Raw genomic sequence first — 10,231 nt, forward strand, 5'->3', positions numbered from 1 at the left:
ATCCCCGAGCATTGACGGTGCCATCACTAACGTGCAGACACAGTGCTCGTTCTGGGGATTCCTCAATCATGACAAATTCAGAGTTGTCACCAATCAACTCTATGTTGATATTCTGTTTCCATTTACGGAAGTTTTCTCCAATGAGTTTCTCCATCGAAAGTTGAGAAAGGATGGTAGTAGACACAGCCATAACTCAAAACTACAAATTACCAATAAAATAGAAATCAATCACATTTGCTCAATAAAACTTCTATTCACACAAATTTCAAGAAATAGCACAACATATACAAAAATATGTAAGATATGAGAAAAAAATACCAAAAACAATCATAACTCTATTTCTTTAGGTTTCTAACTAATCTATGATATCCTTGTCCCGGTTGGCGAGAGTAAAAAATACCACTAGTTAAATAGAGTTGTAAACTCATTTTATAATGAACACCACTATTAACAACCTACTATTCGATCAAAATAAGAAAAAAAAATTTGTTATTTTATGTGCTAGACCCACGGTTTCAATAATCATAGATTTAGTTCTAGTAGTCGCCGTAGGGGTGAGTCTAGTAGAATTTGTCCTATAATTATCTATCTTTTGAGATCTAACCTTGTCAAAATAACTAATGAACACCTTTCGTAGGGGGACGAATCAAAGCGCCTCGAGGCCCCATTAAGCTATTGATTATGTTAAACCAACGGTGGAGATCGAATAAAATCCTTAAAATAAGCTCATTATAAAATTAAAAAATAGTATTTTTATTATTTATTTTTAGAAAATTAATGACTATGGTTTTCCCAAAAAATAAATAAATAAACAGATTAAAATTTTTAAAACCAAAGTCCTATAATTTCCTATTAATTCTAAAGTGTCACATTGAAACGAATTCAATTAATTTAGAATTAATTTGTTGCTAGTCAATATTTAGGTTTAACTAATATAATGAACCTATACAATTAAGTCCAACTCAGGTAAATAGGCCTTAACAATTGGGCTTGTATGGAGGAGGGCTGGATCCAGTATGTCGTTCCCACTACAAATGCCCCCTATCTTCCATACAAGGTCCAAAAGACAGGAATTTAAACCTTCGTTTTATTAATTGTTATTAATTGATTAGACCCACTATAGTCATGCAAAGCAAATGAGCACTCACAAGTGGAATCACCCACAAGAGAGGAATTTAAACTTTACATTTTCTAATAGGCCCAAATAAAACCTATCATTTTATGAATATTTTATTTGGCAAAATACCATATATCTAACATACATATGGGCCACTATATGCATCTAAGCCCAATTGCAAAAATAACACATATAGTGCAAACAGACATGTTATAATTGGATGGGCCTAATCATGTTACTATATGAGCAATTCTATGAATTTATGCAAAAATACCACAATTTATTTCATTTTTAAAAATACCACAATTAATTATCTAGAATTTATCAAAAAATTCAAATTAATTAAATTTGTACAAAAAATAAGTCAATTTAAATGAAATTTATCAACAATTAACAATAGTTAATTTAAATTTCATTTATCAACAATCAACTAGATTTTAGGTTAATTTGAAAAAAAAATTTAATTTAATTTAAATAGAATTTTTCAATAATTAACAAAAGTTAATTTAAATCCCATTTATTAAAAAAATATTTTATTAATTGGCTGAAAAAAATGATATTTTTCAAAATTTAACCAATTTTAAATTTTAAAATCAATATCTAAGCTATTTTCCAAAAATATCTTGTATTATTACAACTATTAGCTAATATTTTAACCATTTAAAAATAAATAAATATAAATAGTTATAACAACCCTAAAATATCTCAAAATAGTTAAACAAATTCAAATATCCATAAAAATATCTAACTAACAATATTCAAATAATTTAAATATTAAAAACTATAGAATAAAAAGATATTTCTATTTTCAAATAAAGATTTAATAAAAATATAAAGAATTTAAATGAAAATATCATAAATATCTGATATCATAATTATAATATTTTAATACATTAAAAGATTTAAAATTAAGTTGTTTGTCTATTTTATAAATTTGAATTTGAATGATTGTAGAAAATATCTAATTATTTAAATCTAAACTAACAAAAATATCTTATTAAAAAAAACAAATTTAAATACAAAACAAATCTGATATTTTTGGCTTTGATTATAAATAATAATTTTTTACAAGTCTTAGTTTTCTTAAAAAAAAAAAGATGATGAACAATGGCTGGGCTGCTGATGGCGCGCGCGCGAGGCTTGGGTGCGCGCGCGCACATGGGTGCCAGTGCAAATTTTTTTTATTTTTTTTGAGCAATTTTTCAAACCAAAACAATTTTTTAATTATTTTTTAACATGTTTTACATAAAATAAAGCATATATAAAAATTAATAGCATATAAAACACAACAAAATAACATAAAAATTGCTAAAATTCACATAAAATCAATATGTTCATAAAAACATGAAAACCATCAAATTATTCAAACATATCAAATAATCCAATTTTAAACATGTTCATGCATGAAAATAAAGATTACCAAAGGCTCTGAGGCCAGTTGTTGGATTACTTATACATGATATTTATTTATTTTCATGTATATCTAATATTAAACAAATTAATACGAGATAGCCTAAAACATGTTTCTAAAATTGAATTCAAAGAGAAACGAAGAATAGAATACTTACAGTATACGTAGTGGAATGAAACAGTCATTTTTTCAGTTTCTCTAACTCTTGTATCCTCTCTATCGCAGAGTATTATCAAGAAACTGAACCGATCTTCTATTTTTTTCACAATCTTCCAATATATCCTTAGAACCACCTAGACTAGTGTGGGAAATTCTCAACACATGAGATAGATATAGAGAGAAGAAGATAAAATAACAAAGAGGCTTTGAAAATGACTTGTGTTTAGAGAGAATCTAAAACTATCAGCTGTAAATGGAAAAATACAATTTTGGATTTAGTCCCTGTAAATCCCTTGGATGTGGCGGTTGAGCAGCTGCCGATGTACACGCCGCCGCCAAAGCTCTCCAACTTTCCCTTGCCTTTACCTGCACCACGTAGCACCCATGAGTCGGGGCTCAACAAGAAAACTAAATCCAACAAGCATAGATAATAATAGAGTGTGCATAGTAAACTTAGATCAACCAGTTCAATCAATAGCATAATATAAGAGATACGTTAAGCAACAGTAAGTAGTTTAATCCAACTTATAATTTAATCTTAATACAATTAGTTAGGTGTCGGGGCCCTTAGGTCGAGCCCTTCAGTTATTTAGCTGATCCCGAATCACTTAGGCCAAGCTACGTTCAGTATGCTTAACATCAGCCCTGGCTCCCTTAGGCGAGATTTTCACATCAAACATAGCAAATATACAGGTTCTGAAACGTGCAATCGAAAGCAGCACGAGCTAACCTGCCTATTCAGATATTTCCAATCACAATACACTTATAATCTCACACATGTTCATTTACAGGGGATCTCAGCCCCATTCACAACTCGGGTGTAGTCTTACCTCGAGTCCCGAGTGAAGGACGTAGAGCGGCCCCGAGCACGATCCTCAATCCTAAGCCTTAGCGGTAACCCTTGTCACAAGTGACAATGGATAACCATTAAAATCTAATCCAATTAATTGCTTTACAAATAATATACTAACCTCCGGGATTTTGAATTCTACTAAACCGGGTAGTAGGATCCTTCCCGAGCACTAAGGTTTGGGTTCCCGAGCTTAACACCCTAAAACAACCAGTATTTCACATTTGAGATGCGACCCAGCCCCTTAAGGGCTGCGGCGCGCCCAAGTCAGTGAGCGAAGTCCTATCTGCTAAAGGACACGTGCCGCGACGCGCTAACCCCTGCACTGCAGTGCCTAAGCAAAAACCTGAGGCTCCCAAGCCTTGAAATTCAAGTAGGCCGCGGCGCGAGCCCCTGAAACCCATAAATCAAGTTTTCTACTGCATTTTCCCTGAGCCTAACTCAATAATTTACACTCCAAACACCAGCCAAACTTATAATTAAGCCTAGAATCCTCATTCACATAGCCTAAACATCCCAATAGTTCGGAACACAATTACATACCCTCACAAAACACTCAAAACCAAACTTAAATTCTACCTCCATGCAAGCTTAAAGTTTTAATAGAATTCAACAGATTTAACAGCTTAAAATCCTTACCTATGTAATATCTCCACTCCCTGAGCTAATTTCCAAACAGAGTAAGCCTTCACCCGTAGTTTCTTAGCCTCAAGTCCTCAAATCTCAGCAAGTTCCAAGCACCCAAAGAGAGGGAGATAGAGTGAACGTGAGAGTAAGTGTGAGAAAGAAAGATGAGAGATTTCTGTTAGGTTCTGGTCATTTCCTAAGGTCTTTCAATCTTATCCCCTACAAAAGAGTAAAGTACCCTGGTATAACTCAGCCCCTTTGTTGCCCTTAAGAGTAAAACGGTCATTTGTCCCGTTTCCCGCTAATTCCTTGAGTCATCCTACAAATTCCCAATTAATCCTGACATGCCTAACAAATTACCAAACAATTCCTCGTTAATCGACAAATCCCAAACATTCACTAAGTTCCTAGAATACCCCTAGGTTCACCTCGAGTTGGGTATTAAACCCCACTGTGACTATTCCGCTAATATGCTCACTAGGATCGCCTCGAGCTGAATATTGAAAATATATACACATAGTAATGTGGTCTCAGCTATTTAACACATATAATCACATTTATACCCTCAACAGGCCAAAATTACAAATATGCCCTTATAAACAAGAACGGGCCCACATGCATATTTAATACACTTAAGCATGCATATATATATATTCATATTATTATATAAACCATGTATGCCACGAGTCACACATTTAATCAATTAATCACACATATATCCAATTATGCCCTCCCGACACGCTAATCAAGGCACTAAATCCTATTAGCATTTTTGGGACGTTATAGGGATACCACATGTAACACCCTAATCTCCAGGGACCGTTACGGTGTGCCCTTTTAAATAGTGCTAAACTCGTTAATCGAGTCATTTGGCCATAATCGTGTAACTAAGTATGATTAGCGGTTTAGGGTTAAATTTTTTGGTTAAGATATAACATTTCACTAAAATGTTTACTGTATACATTGGGATCCAAAAAATATAATTTAAAGGTTAATTACAACAAAAGATTTACAACCAGTCGACCTAAGCGGCAAAATAGGGTTTAACCCTAGTTCCTCTTTCAACCCTCGGTCGTGGTGGTCGAGCAGCCGCATATGTACACATCGTCACCTAAGCTCTCCAACTCAAGGATGGTACAACTTTCTTTTTCCTTTACCTGCACCACATATCACCCGTGAGCCGAAGCTCAGCAAGAAAACTCAATATGCTCATGAACAGTAATAACATGTTACTAAGTCATAACAAGCATGCCTAGCAGTAATAACCCTACTCTTGCATGCAAGCAAGTACAAATAAATGTTTATGGAGTCCTGCGCTCTAAGTAGATGACTAATAAGTCTCTCACTCTGAGGTAGATGACTAATAAGTGTCTCTAAATAGTTGACTAATAAGTCATTCTCTGTTTAGACGACTAATAAGTCTATCTCTATGTAGATGATTGATATGCCTATCTCAATTAGATGACTGATATGTCTATCTCAGTTAGATGACTGATAAGTCTATCTCTGTATGGATGACTAATAAGTCCATCCCAGTTAGATGACTGATAAGTCTATCTCGATCAGATGACTGATAAGTCTATCTTGGTCAGATGACTAATAAGTTCATCTCGGTCAGATGACTGATAAGTCCATCTCGCTAGATGACTGATAAGTCCATCTCGTGCAGATGACTAATAAGTCTATCCCAGTCAGATGACTGATAAGTCTTTCTCGGTCAGATGATTGATAAGTCCATCTCAGTCAGATGACTGATAAGTCTATCTCAGTCAGATGACTGATAAGTCTATCTCTGTGTAGATGACTGATAAGCCTATCTTAGTTAGATGACTGATAAGTATATCTTAGTTAGATGACTGATAAGTCTATCTCAGTTAGATGACTGATAAGTCTATCTCTGTATGGATGACTAATAAGTCCATCCTGGTTAGATGACTGATAAGTCTATCTCGGAGGTCCTATACCCTCCTAGCCATGTGACATGTAGGTCACCATAGCCTTTTGGCTCTGGCTCTAAATAACTAGCCTTTAGACTAGACAAGCACTTTTGGTTTTCATCGAACTTAAGGCCGGTCAGGAATTAATGCTCATGATGAGTCATTCAATGCTTATGTCGATTAGATCTAATCTTTTTGGCTTGCGTTAAACACGCTATTACCATTCTTGACTCATAAGACAATACCATACGACTAGTGCTCAGTACTACTGGTGATCTTGACTGATAATTCACAGCTTCACAATCAATATTGACACCAATGCCGATCCCTGAATAATAAGTCAGTGCTTCCTCAGTGAGGTAATGCAAACAGACATATATCATATGTCAAATATTTTGATATAAGGCATTTAGCATGCTTAATCAATAATCATGCACAAATACAGAGACTCAAACTCTGATCAATCTCAATTTCAACATTCATACCATGCCCTAACCTCATGTATCTTATGCATCACATACTGGGTGTAGTTTTCTTACATTTGGTCCAAGCACAGGTTACCAATAAACGAGCCACAAACACGATCCTGATTCCAAGCCCCTAGTGATAACCTAGTCACAACCATATTATAAAATCTCATCAAAATGAGTAATTAAATACTTCCAAACCCAACCCAAGCCTCCGGGACGTCGAATCCCACTCAACTGGGTAGTAGGATCGATCCCAGGCCCTTAAAGTTAAGTTCCCACGACCAAAAACCAAATCTGGAAAACTTTTCCCTTAAGCGCCGCGGCCCTCCAGACACCATGCCGCGGCCCGCCTCCAGACAGAGCCTGCCTCCTCCTTCTTCAAGCCTGGGCTGCGGCGCCCTAGAATAGGGCCGCAACCCAACCACGAACCAGCCCAAAAACCTTATTTTTACCATTTTGAAACCTTCCAAAACCCTACCCAAACATCTCCAAATTCCAAAATCAAAGTTCACAAACATCCCCATGATCTAAAACCAACAAAACCCAAGCTTCAATTCAATCAAAAACTCATCAAAACACAAAATCCAATTCAAGCTTAACAACTTTAAAAACTTAGAACTTAAAACTTGAATTACCTCCGATTGAGTTGTTTTCCAACTAAATCCTCCAGCTAATAAGCTTTTAATCTTCCCTAGAATCTCTATGCCTCTATCCTCTCTTGAATCCGAGTCTTAGAACTAAAGTTTCCTTCAAAAATGTGATCGGGTGTCAAAAATGGAACTTCGAGGGAGAGAGAATGTTCTGAACGTTATTTTTATTTCTTAACAGGTTACTTCAAGCTTAAGTAGCCTCATGCAAATCCTAATGCTCGGGGTTCCAAAAACGCCCCCGGGGGTAAAATAGTCAAAAATCCTAAAATTTCCCCCTGATCTTACTAACTCCCAATTTATCATTAAATATTTATTCCCATTACCCAATATCCCGGTAATGTGCTAAATATCCCTCGACTCACTCCGAGTTAAGTATAAATTCCGTTGTGAATTTCCCACTAGCTTACCTCCTAGGATCATCTTGTGTTGAGTAACCCTAGCATAACCAAATAAGAATGAAGCACCACACACATGCTACATATATGCCAAATATGCCCGAAATGGCCAAAATACGAAAATCACCCAATTAATCAAAAATGGGTTCCCATGCATTTTTAATACAGTTAAACATGCATATTATCATTTAATTGCATAATAAATCAATTATGGCCCTCCCGGCCTCCTAATCAAGGTCCTAAACCTTATTAGGAAATTTTGGTCATTACACAACCAGTTAAGGGTGAAGGAAAGGGACATTCCAAAGACAACATTTCGTACTAGGTACATCCTCTATGAATTTTTGGTGATGTCTTTTGGACTTATCAATGCCTTAGCAACATTTATGGAGCACATGAAAGAGTCTTCAAGGACTACTTGGATAAGTTCGTGATATCATTTATAGATGATATTCTAATCTAATCGTGAACTGAAGAGGAACACGAAGAACATCTAAGGTTGACACTGCAAAGCTTATGGGAGCATCAATTGTACTCGAAGTTCAAGAAGTGTGAATTTCGGCTAACTCAAGTTGCGTTCTTAGGACACATTGTTAGCAAAGACGGTATTAAGGTGGACCCAATAAGGGTCAAAGCCGTAAAATATTGGCCACAACCATAGAATGCTTTGGAGGTTAGAAGTTTCTTAGGTTGGCAGGGTATTACCGAAAGCTTGTAGAAGGGTTCTCAAAGATTGCTATGCCATTGAAAGAACTGACTAGAAAGGGCATTAAGTTTGTATGGACTAAGAATGGTGAGAAGATCTTCAGGAATTAAAGAATAGAGTTATCACGACACCTGTATTAAGTCTTCCTACAGATAATGAGAAATTTGTGGTATATTGTGATGCATCCAAGCAGGGACTAGGGTGCGTATTGTTGCAAGCGGAAAATGTGATAGCATATGCATCTAGGCAGTTGAAAGAGTATGAAAAATGCTACCTAACAAACGATACGGAATTGGCAGTAGTAGTATTCGCACTTAAGATATGGCGACACTGTCTTTATGGGGAAAAATATGAAATTTTTACAGATCATAAAAGCCTGAAAATACTTCTTTACTCAAAAGGAGTTAAACATGAGGCAACAATGAAGGTTATAATTAGACAAGGACTACGACGGAAATATTGTATCATCTGGGGAAGGCGATTGTGGTAACCGACGCCCTAATTCGTAGCAGCTAAGGGCAAGTAGTGGCTATAATAAAAATATCTGCCAAGTTGATGGAAGAAGTAGAACGAGCAGATATAGAGTTAATATTAGGGGGATTAGCAAAGTTGACTCTACATTTAACTTTGTTAGACAAAATTACAGAAGGACAAGATAAGGATTTGCAAATACAAAAGTATAAACAAGGAATCCAAGATGGAAGTAGCAAATATTTTACTCTCAGAAACTATGGAACTGTAAGATATCAGAAATGAATATGTGTGCTAGCAGATTTAGAAATTAAGAATGAGATTCTTGATGAGGGGCATACTACTCCTTATTCTTTACACCCAGGGACTAGGAAGATGTACCAAGATTTGAAGATGCTATATTGGTGGCCTAGGATGAAGAAGGAAGTAGTGGAGTATGTCACGAGGTGTCTCATGTTCCAGCAAGTCAAAGCAGAGCACCAAAGACTGTCTGGTTTGTTACAACCATTAAATATTTCAGAATGGAAGTGGGAAGATATTGCTATGGACTTTGTGGTAGGGTTACCTAAGACCACATGGCAACATGATTCAGTCTGGGTGATCATTGTAAGATTTATGAAATCTGCACACTTTATACCTGTCAGAATAGTATTCACAACAAAACAGTATGCAAAGCTTTATGTGCAAGAAATTGTGAGACTTCATGGAGTACCAAAGTCATTTGTTTTGAATAGAGACCCAAAATTCTCTTCTAAGTTATGGGAAGGATTACAGAAAGCGATGGGTACCAAGTTGAAATTCAGTATAACATTCTACCCCCAAACAAATGGACAGATAGAAAGAACAATACAGATTCTGGTGGATCATGGAGCAGGTACTTTCCATTGATAGAATTCTCGTATAATAATAGTTGTCAGTCGACTATTGGAGTAGCACCATAAAAGATGCTCTACGGAAGAAAATGGAGGTCATCGATTCATTGGGATGATATGGGAAAAAGTAAGTATTTAGGCCCGGAGGCATTACGAGAAACGAATGAAGCTATTGCCAAGATAAGAGTGTGCATAAATCGCCTCACAGGATCAACAAAGAGTTATGCTGATTGTAAGCGTAAGCACGTTGAGTTCCAAGTGGGAAATCATGTATTCCTCCGTGTTTGCCTGTGAAAGAAATTAAGAGATTTGGAAAGATAGGGAAGTTAAGTCCTCAATTTGTTGGACCATTCAAGGTTTTAGAGCAAATTAGGGAAGTGTCTTATAGATTAGCCATGCCTCCAGCTTTGTCGGGAGTGCACAATGTTTTTCATGTGTCCATGTTATGCAAGTATGTTTCAGACCCATCTCACATTCTTAGTTATGAGGTGTTGGATATGCAACCAGACCTATCATATGAAGAGAAGCCGAAAAAGATTCTTGATAAGAAGGAAAGAGCATTACAG

The sequence above is a fragment of the Humulus lupulus genome, chromosome 8, assembly GCF_963169125.1.
Source record: "Humulus lupulus chromosome 8, drHumLupu1.1, whole genome shotgun sequence".
Lineage (NCBI taxonomy): Eukaryota > Viridiplantae > Streptophyta > Magnoliopsida > Rosales > Cannabaceae > Humulus > Humulus lupulus.